This window comes from Castor canadensis, chromosome 7 (genome assembly GCF_047511655.1).
Source record: "Castor canadensis chromosome 7, mCasCan1.hap1v2, whole genome shotgun sequence".
NCBI classification, from domain to species: domain Eukaryota; kingdom Metazoa; phylum Chordata; class Mammalia; order Rodentia; family Castoridae; genus Castor; species Castor canadensis.
In genome coordinates this window covers 50168713-50188771 of record NC_133392.1, presented here as the reverse complement: position 1 = coordinate 50188771, position 20059 = coordinate 50168713, and the positions used below count along the sequence as shown (strand labels likewise).

At 38.0% G+C, this 20059-nt stretch overlaps 1 protein-coding gene across 4 annotated transcripts in view; it reads right to left on the bottom strand.

Moving 5' to 3' along the window:
* Bicc1 (BicC family RNA binding protein 1) overlaps nucleotides 1-20059 on the bottom strand; it is a 262071-nt gene that overhangs the window by 203435 nt on the left and 38577 nt on the right. The window contains exon 1 of one of the 4 annotated variants that reach the window (XM_074078897.1): nucleotides 14616-18783. The exons of the other annotated variants lie outside the window; for them this stretch is intronic. The gene's annotated coding sequence lies outside the window, so the exon portion shown is untranslated. Of the gene's footprint in view, nucleotides 1-14615; nucleotides 18784-20059 lie in introns of those variants that run through there. 4 annotated transcript variants of the gene reach the window in all.

The window sequence follows — 20059 nt, the reverse complement described above, 5'->3', positions numbered from 1 at the left end:
GGGTATTTCTGTAGCCTATGTCACAACACCAATGTCATTCACCTCAATCTCATCATGCAGACATACTGTCATCTCACTTCATCACAAGAAGGGTAAGAACAATACATTAAGATATTTTAAGTTACAGTTATGTAACTTTCATTTTTTTCATAATTATTGGCATTTATTAGTTATTTTTAATCTTTTACTTATAAACTTTGTCACAGTTTTTATACACATATAAGAAAAAACAAGAGTATAAGTGGGGCACTATTCTATGCACAGTTTCAGGCATCCACTGGGGGCTTTAGACACACCCCTTGTTGATAAGGGGAACTATGCACACAGAAATAGAAGTAAGTCCATGAACTACTGCTAACATTCTAACATAGCCCTAGATTACTCAACAGCCTGGAGGTTCCATGGGGATCCAACACATGGTCCAAATGAAGTAAAGATTCTTAGTCAGCCAAAATCTATTTAATCTGCCACTTTATCAATCAAAATAACATTTCTTTGTGCCATAACTTTAAATTGTAAATATACCAAAGATATTTAATAGCTAGAAAAGTGAAACTGGCAAGTTCAAGTTCTAAATCCTTAGGTCAGAAAGAAACATTGTCTCTCCTCCCACAAGCTTCGCAGTAGAGTGTTAAACAAAGCCATAAACTAATATGAATAAATTTTTCAAGAATATGCGTTTCCAAAGAATTTTGGTTCATTTTTGAGTTTTAATATACTCAAGTTTTTATGAAAAGTTCTGACTTAAAACCTAGAACAGGAAAAGTACTTTTCCTTGAAGATTCTGGGCACTAGATTCATAGAGCTTTTTAACTGGACAGATGTAATGTACATTTGAGAAAATTCAATTCTGCTCAACAGGACAAGAAATTCTGCTCAGTAAGACAAAAATAAATGGGATGGATGAAACTCATAAGATGCATTAGGCATAAATAAGTAATGAAACACATTAGAGAAAGGAAGAACTTGTATGTGTAAAAAGAGAAACAAATGGAAGGACCATGAGGCACCTAATATTCATAAGGTACTAAATACTTATCAGGCACCTAAAGCACTAAATATTCATGATACACAAATTATACATGAGACATATGTGTCATTTAATATTCATGAGATCCATTCTTGTCCTCCACACAAGATACACAAAAACTCCATAGCTGTCATCAGGCTAACTGGCAGATCCTGGTGTTCCCTTGTGAATAACAGAGGAAACCAGACCAGAGAAAAATCCAGCTTCGAGTTAATGATGTTGGTTGATGCCTGATTCCTGAAATCACTCTCCTGTCAATGAACTTGTTGATTTAAAAGAACAAAAAGATACCACAACACGTTTCCAAATGGCAAACATGTGGTTAAGTGTATGTAAGTGCACTGTTATATATGCATGTACTTGTATGTGTATGTATTTAAGTGTGTAGTGCATGATTTGTGTGTATACAGTGTGCCTCTGAGTATGGATGTGTGTATACCTGCTACATGCCTTGTGAAAGTAGGAACTCTATTCAAGTCTTACTCATATCGTATTCTGGGTGGCTGAGAGCAGTTCCTAAGACAAAGAAAACAGTCAGCAAGTATTATATAGTTAATTGCCTTTCTATAAAATCTTACCAAGAATATGCTGCTATAGAGTTTGAATTCATGCAGAACAGGAGATAAGTCTTAGTCACTTTTTTTTTACTCAAACTCTCCATCTATGACAATATCTGAAGTGCAACAGACATATGATAAAAATTTAATGGATGGATAAAAATGAATTAATAAAATAATCAAAGAAAGAAGAAATTTTTAGTGATTTTTTTACTTAGAATGGATTAATTCTCAGCAAATGTTATAACTACATTTGTACTATGAGCATATATAAACTATCATTTGCCAGTTACAGGAAAAAAATTTTTTTGGTAGGAATAGAGTTTGAATGTGCAATGGCAAACTAGGCGCTGTACTGCTTGAGTCAAACCTCTAATACATTTTGCTCTTCTTATTTTGGAATAGGGTCTCATGGAGTATTTATCTGGACTGGCCTTGAACCACAATCCTCCTGATCACAGCCTCCCAAGTAGCTAGGATTTCAGGCATGAGCCAGTGGTGCACAGCCAGTTACAGAAAATTTTGAACAATAAGTTGAAGATATCTCTTAAGTGAAAAGTTTAGATGGAAGAAAACGCAAAATTAATATTGACAGTAGTGTGTATTTTGTGTGTAGTATACCAGCTCCTACCTTTCAGAACAAAATTTTGTACTTCTCTTAATATATAATAATTATTTTAACTACCTCTGAAAGTACAGCATTACTGTCACACTCAGAGAGAACAATACCTACACTACATTCTATATTGTTTTAATTAGATTAACTAGTGAGTGACTAGTAATTAAGAAACTATATCTATCCATTTCTCCTGATTACTTTACCAAAAAATATAAACCCCACTTTACCACTGTGTTTTCTTACTAAAAACAAGAGAAAAGCAAAAATCTTACAGTGAGATCCACCGGTCTACCCATGAGCTAGCTACATCATATTATTGCCAGACTGCAATAATGGAAATAAGAAAACTGGAAAGGGAATAGTTTTCAATTTATCAAAATATAAGCGCTGATCCTTTTGCACAAATTTGTATTATTGCATTCAGAAAATACATCGCTTCCTTAAGTGTAAGTCTACTGTGTGTCAAGGTATATTCATCATTAGATCTTTTAATAACAGCAAAGGTCCTTAGGAACTGTTCAAGAGTAAGTAGGATCAAGAAACTGAATCATAGCTGTTTTATGTAAATAAACACAGAAAGAATTGTGCCATAACCCTGGATGGAACAGACCACACAGACTACTTAAGCCTCACTTGCCAAGGCAAAGTACTCTTCAAAATAAAGTGGAGGAAAAAAAAAAAAAAAGCAAAGCCAAAATGCAACCAAAATATATTACTTTTGTTGTATTAAACACCACAAATGAAGTATTGCTCTGGTTCACAAAGCATTAAGCTGGTTGGATTCCACTTTTCATACCCTACATCTACAACTTCCCATAACCACTTGCCAAATACAGCTATAAATTACAGAAATCTAAGGTGGAGAAAATTAATCACTATACAGATGGTATATAATGACTAATTTTTATTTATTCTGAATTTTTATTAATGGAGGAAGACAGAAACATTTGGAATCAAAAGTTTCATCTCATTAGTAGAGAGGAGAGGAAAGCCAAGACTGAAATAGATTAGCCAATCCATCCTGCTCAGGAGTTTACTAGTTTTAGCAATGTCCTCATAAACCGCTGAGTCCTGAGCTAACTGTAAGAGTTGGTCATACTATCCTAAGAAATAAAGAGAAAAAAAATACAGATGATGCTTGTACTTGTGAAGCTTTCTGCCCAGTGGGGGAGAGGGAAATTCATTAATAATCACAACTGCTCAGAGAAGAGATACTGAACTACTCAAGGAAATAGTTACAAGCACAATGACAACCATTAGGAAGAAAAATTACTCAGACATCTGAGAGCATTCAACTGGGATCCTTCATATGGATCAACAGGCATAAGGATGCTCTCTCCGAAAAAGTACAATGATTAAAATATAAAAAATAAATCTTAGTAAACTAAGTAAAGATGGCAAACAGGGAGAGAGGAGAACATCATGGAAGAGAAGATTCCATGTACAGTCCCAGAGACAGGGAGGAAACAGGAAGATTACAGAGAATGAAGGGAGAAGGGCTAAAGGCAGAACCTTGAGGCTACATTTTAGATTTTTTTGGTAATACAAAAAGTTTTCAGAAAAGAAGTAGGAGCAGTATATTTTAAAAATCACTCTAAAGTTGGAGAACACTAGAAGGAGGCTAAAAATAAAAAGAACATACTGGTGTTCTCCCTCATATGCGGACATTAGATCAAGGGCAAACACAACAAGGGGATCACATGATAAAGCCAGAGCACACAAGCAAGGTATGAGGATAGGTAAGACACCTAAAAAACTAGATAGCATTTGTTGCCCTCAATGCAGAGAAACTAAAGCAGATACTTTAAAGAGACAGAGGCCAATGGGAAAAGGGGACCAGGAATTGGAGAAAAGGTTAGTTTGAGAAGAATTAATTTAGAATTAATTTAGAATGAGTACTGCTGAGGTCAACCTTCAAGATATTAAGTGAAAAATTCAAAGCTGAGGAAAATTTGTAGAAAATGCTATTATTATGGTTTAAAAATAATACATATACTTATAGATGTATGGATAACCTCGGGGAGATGACACAAGAATCTGGGAAAAATTGAGAAGGAAAACAGGAATTTGATGATTAAAGGAATGGAGAAAGATTACACTTTTTAATGTCATACACATCTATCTTTGAAATATGCCATTTGCATATGTTACCCATTCAAAATAAACATACGTGCTTTGCCAACCTTCTCAAATTGGGAGTCCCTCAGTACTTTTCCCCTTTATTAATTTCTAACTCATATAATGAATTAGCAGAATCCATAATTCAATGCCAAAGCTAAATATAACCTAACATCTTATATCAGTCCAGTGGTTCCTCCCACCAACAGGGAGCCAAATCCCTGATATCAGTCTTTGTTGCTTCCTTGCTCTTGTTTTTGTTTTGGTTTTAAGAACCACCATGAGAAGTTGAAATCCTTTCTTTAAAACCTTGAAATGAATATTCCAAATATTAAAAATAGTATTAAGCATGTATATGGTGATAAATTAAGCATGAAAAACTTAATATCATAATAAACTAATAAATATTTTAAATATAAACATTACCATTATGGTAATAACATTAATATCACCATTCACATTGTTTGTGGTTCTGTAAAGTATTCATATTCTGGAAGCACTATTCAAAACACAGAAAAGGCCACATTTGTTTTTAAAAGAAAGTTCTTAGACACTTCTAGCAACTTTCAGCAAACTTCCAAACTTGAATAGCACCATCTCTCTTCCCAGATTAAAACCTTTTCTAAAATCAAGTGCAATGGCTGCTACAGTTAGTCCTTTCTTATTCTCTAGACATTGTAAGAAGACTTTAAAATCTATTAAATACAAGACTTTCCTTATACCATTTGATCTTTAAAAATCACTACCACTAAGTTTAATTTCTTAATTGCATTCCATAGGTAACTGAGGTTTTCAGTTTTAATGGAAGTACTGCTTGATATTGGAAAGGAGGAAGCTAGTGGCAAAGACAGCCAAAAAAAAAAAAAAAAAATCCAAGGCATCAGATTCAAGTCAGAGGAAATTATACTACTCCACAGGCTTAAAGTTTAGGAAAAACAAATAAGTGCTAGAGATCTGCTCTACAACATTTGCCTATAGCTGACAATAATGCATACTAAAAATCTGTTAAGAAGACAGGTGTGCTGTCCTCTTACTATAGTAAAACAATTCAGAACAAAATACACTAGAATCAATTCTCATATAGTCATGAAACTTACAGGAATGAGAGCAAGATATAATACATACATTTGATTATTTAAAAAATGAGCAATCCAAAAATCTGCTACTTTAAACTTTGGAAGGCTACTTTCTTTTTCCTATAAATTTACCTTTCTAATCAGACTCCCTTTGTGTAAAATTAGCCTGCATTCCCTCTGAGAACAGACCAGCTCAAACCCATAGTAAGCCAGAAGCAGACAAGATGAAAAACAGGCAAGGGTTGTACTTCACCACAGTTCAGAACTAGGGGGAAAAAAAACTCCCATTACTTCAAAAATTAGGAAAGATAAGGAATGAACACTTCCCACCCTGCCTCACTCCTGAAAGAAGAAAGTAAGAGCCTGAGAGTGATAAGATGGCTGCAGCTACAGCCCAGAATCTCTGCTGCAGACAGACTGTAAGTTAAAGTGACTCCACTACACCTGGCTCTGGGATCTTCCCACTGCTGCAGGGACTATTAGTGCTGCAGTGTTTGCCAGGAATGAGGCCTGCACAAATGTAGTTACTCCCTAAGTGGGGCCAATTCTAGCTTTACCACAAGCACAAGATCCTCAGCTCCAGTATGGAAAAGTAATAACTGTACCTATGTTCATTTCACTTGTGCAAGCAGCATAAGCAGAGATAAGGTCAAAGTGTCTTCCAACACAGAGTGGACCCTTCTTTCGAACAGTTCCTCAGAGAAGTCCCAATTCAGCCAAGGTTGTATGTAAGCTCATCAGAGACAAGACCTTAAGTCCTGTATGGACAGTAAGAGGTCAACATAGATGACACAGTGGCATCAAGTGGAGGGGACCTTTGAGCTCCTCATCAATTCTCAATGAGGCTCAATTTTGAAACTTTATGAGCCAGAACTTTCATGAGGAATCAACTCCTAAGGAATCTTGACATAAGGGTTAGCCATGGTTGAGTGGATGACTCCTTCCTGGCTATATTCAGTGTCTTAAAAGACACTAACAAAATATGTCTCCCCTCTCCCCTACACGTGCAATAGAGGAGAGGGTACAGAGCTAGGGGGCAATAAGGAACAGAAAGGAAGGACCAGAGGGAAGTGTGTGCACTTGAAAGAGAGGGTAAACTCCTGCACACCTAGGTGAGGAGGGAAATGCAAATACTAGTGCTCTTCTCTAATGAGGGTAGCTGTTTAACCTATACTCTTTTCAAATCTCCACTTACCACACAGAGGGAGAAGCTATACCTGGGAGAGTTGCACTGAAGCACTGCAGCATCAGGAGTCAATCATTTCCGCTGTGCTCAGGAAGGCAAGAATATGGGCTATTGTCTTAGGAACCATCTCAAGAGCCAGAGTCAAGAGGGAGAAAAAGGAAAAAAAAAAAAAACCCTTCTAATGACTGTTTGTTCAGAAGAAAAATAGATTAACTGGAACAAAACATAGCTCTAAGTTTTCTATCAACTACAGTAGTGTGCTGGAGTAAAATTGGAGTTCACAATTGTATCAAAGAAGACAAAGGCAGACTGCAAAATATACTGATAGAAAAATAAAAAGCAACAATCAAAAGAAATTCTTCGAAGAAAGTTTTAGGAACAGCAACAACAACAACAACAACAACAACAACAAAAACCCTGAAAATAACTGTCTCAATGAAGAGGGAAAAAATGATGATTAAAAGCAAAGATATTAAAGTTGCAATGTTACTGAAAATGACGTAAAGGAAAAGAAGGACAGTTAGAGTTAAGATTACAAATCAATAGCTCTCTGCTTAAGAGAAAATTTTAATTGCCCTTACTCTCATCCACCTTTCAACACCCTTTATAGAGAAAGAATTATTTTTCGCCTTAAGATGAAAGAAAAGCTTTTGTTATCATTTTGGTAGAAAAGTCTAAGATTGCTAAAATGAAATCTTTTAGCCTTCTATTACTGGATAAGAATTAAAATTTTAAGTAGGAAACATTCCATGTATATATAGTAAGAAAGGGCTAAATATGATTTTTTTAAAGCAAAAACATAGCTTATACTAGCTTGAAATAGTGGCCAGCTCAGAAATATTTTTTTCCACTTGGAATAAAATAATACCTCAAATAATCATTTGGAGTGATTCCTTCTGTGCTCCCACCATTATTATTACAGAGTGTTTCAAGTTTTAAGAGCATATTTCAGATTAAATGACCATGGTTTCAAATTCAGGTATGTATATTTTAAAAGCTCAAGGCAGCTTTGGAAAGACTGCAGAGAACTAGCAGAGATCCAGAAAGTACTGCAATGTAGCCAAAAATCTTTGGATAAATAACATCTGGCATTAGTGGTTTGCTATACTTGAGTTTCTCAACTTCCTCTCTGGAGATACTTAAGTCCCTTTTGGCCTCTCCCTGACTTCCTTAAAAATGTTTCTGGAAACAGATACTCTACCATCTTCCATCTTCTTTATCTGGAAAGTACTGTGCAAATTGCTAGTAAACTACACTGAAGAGAGATGATGCTGGTGAACAAGGTGTTCTACAACTTGCTCCCAAGCCCCTCTTCATGTCAACTCCCAATCTTTTAAACTCACAGCAAATCTGAAAGAAGAAAGAGGCTGTGCCATCCAGCTAGTGTGGGTTCCATCCTGGCCTCACAAAAGCATGCACCTTTGAACAAGTATTTCTCCTCCATGAGCCTCACTGCTCTCTTATCCTCCCTGCCTGGGTCTGTTGTAAGGATTAAGTGAAATCCTATGAAAAGAAACCACCCTACCTGGCACATGCTCCACAACCATAAAAGGTGCCCAGAGACACCCCACACTGAGGGTTATGACTATAGGTACCGCTGAACATTGAGCACTGTGGAAACCAACCTCACCCAGCCAGGGTCACCTTCTCTGTCTCCTGGAGCCTCCTCCTGCCCAGCTAACCTATTTGTCTCCATTTTCCCTGATTTTCTCAGCTGCTGCCCCGTCTGACCAGCTGTCGCTCCATTTCTCCCCAATCCCAAATTTTCAATGAAATAACTGTGGAAGAATCTCATAAAGAAAAAATAAGCAATCAGTCATATGTTCCCTTAACTCAAGACATCTGGGGTAACTCATTGTTTTGTTGTGTTTTTTTTTTTTCCTCATACAAGTAAGCCAGAGATAATATCCTATCAAGTGAGAAAAAAATTTCAAGTTTGAATTACGTGAGAAGGCACAGTGGCAGTAAGGAACATCAGTGCTATTCAAAGTGTAGTTCCATGATAGCACATGAACTATATATTCCAAAAAGCAAGGAGAAGATGCAGGACAACACAGAAACTGAGGGCAAGCACTTAGCTGTTATTATAGTAACTCCAAAAAGTAGCAAGGCATGGTGGTACTCACCTATAATCCCAGCTACCTGGCAGGCAGAGATCAGGAGAATTGCAGTTCAAGGCCAGCCCATGCAAAAAAGTTAGTAAGACACACATTTGAACAAGTCAGGCACAGTGGTGCAAGCCTGTGATTCCACCAAGTGGGAGGTAGACATAGAAGGATCACCATCCAAAATGAGCCCTGGGCAAAAAGCATGAGACCCTATCTAAAAAATAACTAAAGCAGCTGGTGGAGTGGCTCAAGTGGTAGAGTGCCTGCCTAGAAAGCATAAGGCCCTGAGTTCAAACCCCAGTGCCACAAAAAAAAAAAAATACAAAATAACTAAAGCAAAAAAGGGCTGAGGATGTAGCTCAAGTGGTAGAGTGCCTGCCTAGCAAGGGCAAGGCACTGAATTCAAACCCCAGTCTCCCCCTAAAGAAAGTAGTTGTATATACGTGGAATGAAATAAAGAAAGTGTGGGCTTTTTTGTATGTCTGCTGCTTTTCTGGTGATTTTCATTTTCCTAATTCATCTTTATTGAATATCAAAAGGATTAGTATGCTGTACGAATATCAATCAAGTAGAGTTTTGAAAATTTAAAACTCAAGTACAACACAACAGACTTATTCCTGAAAGGCATGGGGGACAGACTTGCTTTGACCTCCACAGAGCAGGCCAGTTGGTGGCAAATGCAAACACAGCTAATTAGGGGCTAGGTGACATTCTGCCAAACTCATTTGCTCTTCTAGGATGTGGAACATAATACACATAGGTGAGAAAAGAAAACTGTTCTCAAATAACCTGTTTAAAACATACACCAGAAAAAACATAGTGAAAGAGTATCACTTATTGTTATAAATACTACACATTAAAATACTGCAGGTGAAAACGTGATATGATAATGATTAAAAACTCACTCAAAGCTACAAACAACTGATCTCTTATTGTCAAGCTGTATCAATAAAAGATAAATACTTTACTCTCCCTGAATTCTAAGTTTGAGTAGAGGATAAACAAAAATGTACATTGAAAAAGAACACCACATAAGCTGAGCCATCAGAAGACCCTCATTTCAAAACTGGCTACCCTACTAGCTAAGGAACTTTGATAACATCACGGTCACATATTTTGGAATCCCAATTTGCCTAAAATGTTCAATGCAGACAGTGCTTACTTCTCAGGGCCGTCACGAGGACCACACAAAACAATGGAGCACTTTTCATACTGTGGTTCTCATACTGTCATCCAGGAACACCTGTGGGTCCTTAATAAAAGGGTATCTGCAAGATCAAAACTATTTCCATAAAAATCCTAGTTAATTCTTTGTCTTTTTCATTCTCATTTTTCTGCGAGCACGCACCGAAGTTTTTCAGAGGCTACATGAGGAGTCACCATGGGACAGAGCAAATGCACAGGCAGATAGGAGCACCTAGCTATCTTCTAGTAAACCAGGTACTAAAGAGGTCTATAAAAACTAATCAATGTCATTCATCTCAATAAATTTCTGAAAAAAATAATTTTCACTTGCCTGTAATGGCTTTAATATGTGTAACTGAATTAATAAATATATTGAAATTTCCTCAACTGATAAGATAACCAACATCAATAGCTATAACCCATGCAAATGAAATCTCCTACTGCATCATCAATAATTTTTAAAATGCAAAGAGGTTCTAAGAGTGAAATGTCTGAAAACTTTTGATGAAGGTGGAGGGGCCGTGTATGCTTTAATACCTATGTGTCTATATAATTTTATATTTGCTAATATGTAGCACTTCAATACATACATACATCTTACAGGAAGACAAGGTTGTTAGGCTTCATTCTGTATTTTCATCTCACTTCCCAGTTGTGTCTGCTCAGAAAACAAGCAAACTGAAAGCGCCTGTTCTCTGGCAACCACGTGGTCCAGGTTTTCCAGGACAGTCTCAATGTCAAATGTGTTTCCAATTTTTCCCATCAACCACAAAAATGTTTCTTATATTTCATCATTTTTGTGTACAAATGTGTCTCCCAATGTGATTCTCACATAAAAGAAAAATCACAAAACATCTTCCTGTTGTGTTGTCTGCAAATACATTCCAAATACTTCAGCACAGCTAACATGACAAAGTGTATTGGCTGACTCTGACCCTCACCTTGCCTGGGAAGAGGTGTGCTCTCCAGCTGAAAACACACCACTGGGAGGGCTTCCTTAGCTTCTGGAGGCCTCCATTCTGCTTGCCCTTCAGAGTCAGCAAGGAGAACACTGAATGTTTCTTTACGTCACATGAATACCAGAGGTTTTGTTAATTAGCAAGATGGAGGCCAGAAATCATTTTTCATAGATGCAATCATGGCATTTTTTTAAATGTGGATCAGTTAGAAAGACTGGGGGGTACTCCTACTCTTGACTAAACAAGTCCCATGAACTGAGAAAGGCCAAGCCCTTTGGAAAGGACCCCAGGCTTAGGGTTTCAACTCTGACAGATGACCAGAAGTCATTTGAGCTGTTTAAACAACTTCCTTTCTGCCTCAAGTGGACATGTCATACCCAGGTCACTGAGAGTCCTGAAAGCCCAGAGAGCTTGGACCTCCCTAAGCTCAGAGAACAGTCACACGACTGGACCCTGATGGTTAATAAGGGTTTGTATCTAACAGTTTTCAGTGCGATTTGCTTTTGTCAAGACACACTGCTTGATAATAAGGCTGCTGAAGGGAAATTTACAGCCCTCACCCATACTCTATTACATTACTGATGCCTACAATGAAGAACTGCAAAATCAGGAACCAGTTAGTTTAGGAGTGCTCGTAAAACTCCCTTCAGATTATCTGGGCTCAGAAATATCTATGTTTTGTCATCCAACACTGCATCTAACTGTTAAGAACTGCCCAGAAGGGGCACGAAAGCTGCAGGAATTCTACCCTGCTAAGCCACTATCTTCATTTATGACAAAGTCAAATTTGATTTTGTTTTGAATGAAATTCAGCACCTCATTACCTTTTATGAAGAATCTAACTACCTGTTCTTGCAAGGAAAGTACTTAGAGAAACAAACACTCATTGAATACTTGAACATGCTACAAACAGTAGGACCCAATACCCCAGAAGGTGACAATTCCACCACAGCTCTACTAACAACTGGAGAAAGAGCAAAAAGAAAAACAATGGGAACGAGGTGATCAGGAGAATTACGAAGATTGCAAGACTCAAGTTGCATCAAGAGTGGTGCTGTAAGGGATGGCAGAGTGGCTCAATTGGTAGAGTACCGGCCTAGGAAGCATGAGGCCCTAAATTCAAACCCCAGTGCCACAAAAAAAAAAAGTGGTGCTGTATATGTTTGAGGTAAAACTTTGGATAACACAGAATCCAAAGTCAAGTATGAATTATTTCCTTTCAATTCCCTCCAATAATAATAATTAAGAATTATCAGTGGTAAATAACAAATCCTCACTCTCATCCCCAAACACTGAAATGATGGACACAGTAACTGAAAACCAAGCTACCAAAGAACACCGAACAGCGATGGAAAGCATTCACCACATTTCACATTTCATACTTGTTGGTCCCCCTTAATATCAGCATGGTTTTTTCCTCTTGTTCTCTGGTTTTTCTCACACTTCCCATCTTCCAGATATAATCTCTATTGATATTCTTCCTTCTAGGCTTGTGCTCTCTATATAGATATAAATGACAGGCATGTGTTTAGGAAAGACTATTTTGTACCTGTCAATTTTTTGCTTATATTTTAAGAATTACATCTACTTTAAAGGAGATTTATTTGTTTCAACATGTTTCTACATTAGATTAATAATGGAATCCCCACAGAAATCATGTATTTTTAGTCTGCAGGCAATCTTCTTAAATCTGGCTTTCAAGATCATCTATAAAAATAACACACTGCATGGGAATGGCAATCAAATTTGACAAGTACTTAAAAAAGCATCTTCTGTGAACCACACACTTTGATAGGCCCAGTAGAAAGACAAAGGTTTCTTCTCAGGAATCTCTAGAATCATTATTCCATTCAGAATGGGCGGCTCTGGATGAGTGAGTTTGGTCAGAGCACCTTTCTAAAAATGTGTAGTCTACAAAGCAGAAATAAGAAATGGGGAAATCAGATTCAGATTCCCAGTTCATATTTTTTGATCTATAGCTGTAAGCAAGTCTCAAATGCACTGGATACACAGCAATGACAGATGAAGGTAAAGGAAATGAGAAACTGAAGAAGTGAAAACCTTTGCTGGGTAGTGAAAATGACCAAAGTCAACCAAATATTTCTACACAAAAAAGGCAATCAGCAGATGTGCTTTTGCAAACCCAAATGGAAATGGTGTCATGAAACATTTACAAACACAGGTAATTAAGACCCTATTTTATGTTTCACATAAAATAAAAAAGCATTTGGAAGAGTAAAATCAAAATTACCCTTGCTACCCATTTGTTTCTGTTTAGGCTGTGTTAATGTAGCATTTGGCTTCATGATTTCAGGTTAAATGGGTTCATGTCTGGGAAATACACAGTTCTGGTTTAAATTTCCTATTTGTACATAACTTCCCTAACCTTTAAATTTCCAAACTGTATTTGCACAAATTACGCACAAATTCTAAGCTCTACTGACTCAAATATATTATGGCTAGAAAGTTAAGGGAAAGATAAACATACAAAGCCAAAGTAAGAAGCAGTTCTAAAGTTTAAAAGCAGCCTATGAAAATGGGATCAATTGAAACAAGTCAGTTTGCATCTGCTCTGAATAGCTCCACTTCACCCTCTTTCAACACCAGAATCCAGTCATCTTGCCGCTCCTGCCATTGCCTCCAGCCTATCGCTCCCAAAGAGATCAGCATGAGGGTTGGCCAACTTGGAGAATCTTGAAGTCTACCAGAGCCAAGGCTAAGAGAGCAGCAAGCCAACAAAGGCACATGCAGGCATCACACAATCACGCTACAGCACACATTTCAATGTTGCAAAGCAAGGCAGGAGATAACTTCTCTACCCCTGACATCAGAAGTGGACACTACTGCATCCGTTGTTTCTAAGTCAATTTTCTGATGAAGGTGTTTTGAGCTCCCCACAACCAAAAAATACATGTATATTCACCTTACTATGGTTCTCCAGCTAAGCTGTGTGTTTACCATTTACTGCAGTTGATAAAGAATTCATCTTAAGTTACAGTTCCTGAAGCTATAGGTTTGAAGGATACTCATAAAAATAAATATTTCCCCAAAAAACATTCCTCACATTCCATCTCAATTGCAGTGTACAGCCCTCAAGATGTTTAAATATTATGACATGTACACATGTTCCTTGTGGTAAGGGGAACTGCAACAAGAAGAAAAATGCAGTGTATAATTAAAGATATTTAAGACTGGAGCACTTCCAGGAAACTCTGTGTAGAGAACATTGAATCACACCCATCTCCAAATGAATCTTACTGGATATATGAACTGTAATCTATACATAACCTAATTTGAAATTCTGTATCCCCCCTTTTGATATATATTTAAAGCACACACAAAGATTTGTACTATATTTTTACCAAACCTATCCTGGTTTATTTCCTTTCCCTGTATGTGCTATTTGGGGAAAGGAAAAGGAAAAGAACCCAAACTGAAAATTCTTAAGCATAACCTGAAAAGCAGAATGTCTTCATTTTGTCTTTTTACAGATGTCTTTCCTGGGGAATGGAAGAGGTAAAGTGGGAGAAGCCTGAGCAGCCACTGTACTCAGTGCTTCCAAACCATGACACCAATGGCCCAGCAACAGTAGGGAGAAACCCTCTTCCTTAGCAAGGATTCAGTGTTTTCACATTGTTTTTAATGAATGTGATTCCTCAAATGCAATTCTCAACTTCTCCTGATAATACACTGAGCTAGGCAGGAGGAAGAGGCACAGGAGTAGGAAAAGCGTCAAGCAGTCCAAGCCAAACATCAAGCACAAAGAGCAATCCTTACCTAAAAACCCTGGCTGGATGCCAGGGATTGAGCAACCTCCCTGGAGTGGATGTGGTGTACTGATGTGGGCATCTGCACACAAGTTTCTCTTCTCTGCTGTTTGTGCTGGCCAGCAAACCCTCTTCCTTTCCTTTCTTCCTTGCCAGAAGGAGTTCTCAGCTTAATCTTGGAGGTGAAAAGATAACCCACTGGAACATTAAAAATAAGTGCTACATAATACAGAACTAGCTTTAGAAGGCCATGGAGCAAATTTGACCCAGGCTTAGGGTGCAGAGCTCTTAATGCAACCTCCCCTCTGAAAGCAGCAAGCCAAACACTGCTCATTCAGGGACTCTTCTAAACCAGTGCATTCCTATACAAGTCTCCAGGCTCTCTTGGCACTTAACAGTCAAATCTGCATCCACCAAGTACCAAGAATGGTCACCATGGGACCTGAGAACAAGGAAAGGAGGGGAGAACACTTAATTTCAGGTGTGCACCCCAGGCTTCTGAATCTTCTGATCTAGTCCTTAGAAAAGCTCTCCTGGAGATGGACACCATTAGCCCCACTGATCCTACAGAGGATACCAAAGTAGAAACACAAAGTAAATTACCAAAAGAGCCATAAAATTGTTGGGAGTGGAATGCCACTGGTTTCAAGTTTTTCACTCTTGGAGAGAAGATTAACTTTTCTACCAGTTTCCTCCCTACTCTTCACCTACCCACTCCATCCCTCGCACCCCTCACCCAATCAGCATCTCCATCATGGAACCTTCTCTGTGTTTTGTGTGCCCTTTCTAATGTCAAGGCCTCTGGGCTTGCAAGACCTTCTGCCTAAAGCTCACTTTAGAATAGGATGGTTCTACCTCTTCTGGGCACACTACTACACCTTTACGCACAACTGGTCTGGGCCCTAGACACAAGAAACTTCCAAAATGCTTATGTAAATCATCTGTCTGAATGTTAAGTATTAAATATCAACTACCAGTGGCTGACTGAGGTCTTAGTAATTCTGGTCAATAGCACTTAGCAGGGACTCAAAAAAGAAAAATGAATCAAATATTGAGACATCAAAGGCAAATAAACCAACTGGGCACATACACCACACAAGCCTATGCACATGCGTGTGCACGCACAAACGCACACACACTTCCAAAGGATAAATCATTGTCTTGTCTTTTTCTACATAGTTCTCTTAATTCAAATAATTTCTGAGAGCATATAGTAAAGGCTGATTAATAAGATACACACTAAAATTTCAGCTTTGGGAATTGGGCCATATCAGAGAAAACTAAAGTTTATAAAATGTTTCCTAAGAATAGGTCAAAACACTTTCCTCCATCTTTCATCAGGTCATAACCACACACATTAACTATGATGCTACAGGCCTGCAGAGATGTGAGTAGCTGCTAGCTCTCTTCTACTTACCCCCACATTCTCAGTTTCTTGTTTTTAAACCTCCTTTTACTTCTCTCACCAGGCTTTCAACCTTGCTTTATGCTAATCATGTCTGACTAACTCGTCTATACCTTCCTTCTCCAAGTTTCTACTGAGCCGCCTCTAGTTAGCTATGAACCTAAGTATCAAGTAAGCAAAAGGCTAAAAACCAACAGTAAAAAATACACAGTTTCCAGATGAGGGCCTCTCTCATAAGTGCATCAATAGGAAAGGGTTACCTGCCAACAAAACAAGAACAGAGGGCACAGACAGTCAGAAAGAGAAGCCACACCAAGACGACACTTTTACCAGTCAATCCTTCCCACAGCAGCCAAAATCTCACAAGCACGGATAAGACTACAGGCACAGAACTTTTTGCTTAGATAAATCAACTGACTCAGGAAACAGCAAAATGTGCTGGGAATCATTTCTCCATTAAAATCTGTGGACAGTGATTATATATCAGAAGGCAAGAAGAGAGTAAGTTCCATTCTTCAAGTCCTTCCCTACCTCCTGGAAGTACTTGAGAAAATTCACTACCAAGATCAGTTTTTCTCTTTAAAAAGTATTTCACTTTTTTGTGCTGTAAAAGCATCCTAAAATACATAAACAATGTGTAATTAAAAAAAGAAAAAGCCATTACGATGTATGGCTGAGTTTTAACGAAGTAACAAATAGCAGGTATTAATCCCTCTAAATTCAGAGAGAGGAAGGCTTTATTTTTAATTCGCTACCCCAAAATTCATATCACTTATCAATTTTGATACAACCACAAGATGTTTAAGTTTAAAGTCAGGCATTCAGGTTAGTATGCATTAGCTCATTCTTTTGCTTTGTTAGCATACACTGTATTTTGTGGGTGGATTTAGAAACATAAAGAATACAGTTAAGCCCTTAGGTGCACACTAGTGTCCTTTTACTGCTGTAACAAATTGTCATAAACTAAGTGACTTGAAACAAATGTATTATTGAACTGTTCTGTAGACCAAAAATCCTAAATGAGGTTTATGGGCTAAATCATGCTCCTGGTGGGACTACGTTCCTTCTGCAAGCTCTAAAGGAAAATCATATCTGTGTCTTTTCCAGTTGCTGAAGGTCATGACCTCCTCCATCATCTTCAAAAGTCTTACTCCATCCTCTGCTTCTGCCTTTGCATCTCTCCCTCTCTTGCTGTGAACTTTCTTCTTGTAAAGACCCTGCTGATCATTCAGTGTGTACCAGATAACCCAGGATCATCTTTCCATAAAACAGAATTTAGTTATTCATAACTTTGAAGTCCCTTTGCCAAGTGCTATGGCTTATGTCCCCTAAAGGTTAGTGTTAGAAACTTGTCCCCAGTTAGGACAAACTTTCATGTATGGAAACATAACAACAAATCCCATTAATAACTACAATTAATATATGCTAATAAAAATAGATACAAAAAAGGCACTGACTATAGCTGATAACAATGTGTTGTATACCTGAAAATTGCTGAGGATAGATTTTAAGTGTTCTCACCACAAATAATAAGCACACGTGACAGTGCACATGGTAACTAACTTGATTCAGCCATTACACAATGTACACAGATTTCAAAACATCAAGGCATACACCAAAAACATGTATAGTTTTTATTTATCAACTAAAAAGGAAAAAAACAAAAGAAAGAGGTTAGCCTAGTGGGAGCATCCCTGGGACGATGTTCTTGGAAAGGATTTGTGTAGGTCTAGTGTGACACTAGTTAGTTCCTGAGACATGGAGTTCTTAAAAGAGAGAAAGTCTAGCGCCTCTATACTTTGCTGTCCTATCTCTCCACATATCTCTCCTTCTCACTCTCATGGTGAGCATGAATCCATCCATCATGACGTGCCTCAGCCAAGGAGGCTCTTATAAGAGCTGGCACCATACTCTTGAACCTCTAATTTTGCAAGATAAATAACTCTCTTCTTTTTACACATAACCCAGCCTCAAGTACTTTGTTACAACAGTGGAAAGCAGATTAGCATGGCATGTAAGGTAACATGTTCACAAGTTTGGGAATCAGGACATGGACAATGGGGCGAAGGGGGGGATGGTAATTCTAGCTCCCAAAGGAGACTAATAGAATTAAACTACAAAGCTCTGAAAAACTATGCTTTTATTCTTCAAGCCCTCTCTCTGAATCTTACTGACTCTTAAACAAAATTCCTGAAAAGCTCAGTTACCTGCTAAACCAGGTTATGGCACAAGTGAACTACAAAGTAGAAGGAAGGACAGGTTAGGGTCCTAATATAAGAAGACAGATTAACATCAGAACAGGGAGACAAAATAAAATGGCAGGCAACCTACAGTATAAAAGAAAATGTCCCTAACGGAGATTGTTGTTTTTATTTTTGGTGGTACTAGGGTTTGAACTCAGGGCCTTACACTTGCTAGGCTGTCTCTCTACCCCTTGAGCCATGTCTCTAGCCCTTTTTAAGTTCAGTTATTTTTTGGATAGGCTCTCACTTATTTGCCAGGGCCAACCTCAGAATGTGATCCTCCTACCTGTGGTCACCTATGTAGCTGGGGTTATAGCTATGCACCACTACACTCAAATGATTTGTTGAGATGGGGGTCTGCCTAACTTTTTTGTTCAGGATGGCCTTAGGACTCAATCCTCCAAAACTCCATCTCCTGACTAGCTAAGTTACAGGGTGAGCCCCATAACAGTGATCTTAAAACACCAAAAAAGTTAGTGTGCTAAAGAGGGCAAGAAAGTGTTTAGTTACAGAAATACCTATTCAAAAAATTTTTTAACATTTTGTAATATGTGAAATATGGCCCTATTTTTTTTCAGGTTATATAATCATGTATATATACATATATGTATATGCATATATATAAACATATATATGTATTCATAGGAAAAAATAGAAGACTGTAAACAAAATCAAGAGTTAACAGTAATTATTACTTCAGTATTGCTGAGGAGTTGAAACAGAGACACATTTTTTCCTTGCCCTTTCTTTTAACTTTTTCTATGCTGAACACTAACATTTCTGCAATCAGAAGAATACATACAATAGAAATTTTAATGATTTGGCACTTTAAAAATACAGGCTTCACAGCTGTGCATGGTGGGACACACCTATAATCCCAAAACTCAGGAGGCTGAGTTCAAGGCCACCCTGAGTTACATAAAAAGACCCTGTCTCAAAAAAAAAAAAAAAAAAAGCACAGCCTTCAGTTCTCTGGAAACATTCAATTAATTAGAATAATTGAAAGACTCCTTTCTACTGCAAGACCACATCAGTGTAAGTGTTCCTGTCATTTTGTTTTTAACTAAAGTTCTACTCTATACTGTTACCGGCAACATTCTGATTACTGATTGACCCCTCTCAGCTTCAGGGAAGTGGATACCCCAGAATTAGTATATTAATTACTGACCATTTATAAAAGAAACAAAAATGTATTTAAAATAGTTATAACCTGACTTACTTAATGACCGTATGTATGTAAGTCACAAACTCAAAAGATGGTCTGTTCTGGCTTAGATATGAAGTGTCCCCCAAAATGATTCCTGTGCAGAGGCTTGCTTCCCCATGCAAGGTTCAGAGCTGGAGCTTTTAGAAAGTGACCGGATCAGGAGAACAGCAACCTAAGGAGCAGAATACTCCATCGATGATTTGCTGAAAGTGGTAGAAACTGTGGAAGGTGGGGACAGACTAGAGGAAATGGATTTGGGGGGTTGGGGAGCCTTAGGAAGGCATATTTTGTCCCTGGCCTCTTCCACTCTCTGCTCCCGACCACCTTGAGGTGAGGTGAGATGAGTAGCTCTGCTCCAACATGTGCTCCCCACCATGATGCTCTGCTCACCTTGGGCCCAAGAGCAACAGACCTGACTGACCATCACTGAACACTCTGAAACTGGGAGCCAAAATAAACCTTTCCTCCCTTAAGCTGCTTATCTCAGATATTTTGTCTTAGCAATGAAAAGTGACTAACATATGATCCAAGGTGAAGAGCAAGGGTGTACCTCGTGCTAAAGTGCCTGCCTAGCGTGTGTGAGACTGGGTTCAAGCCCT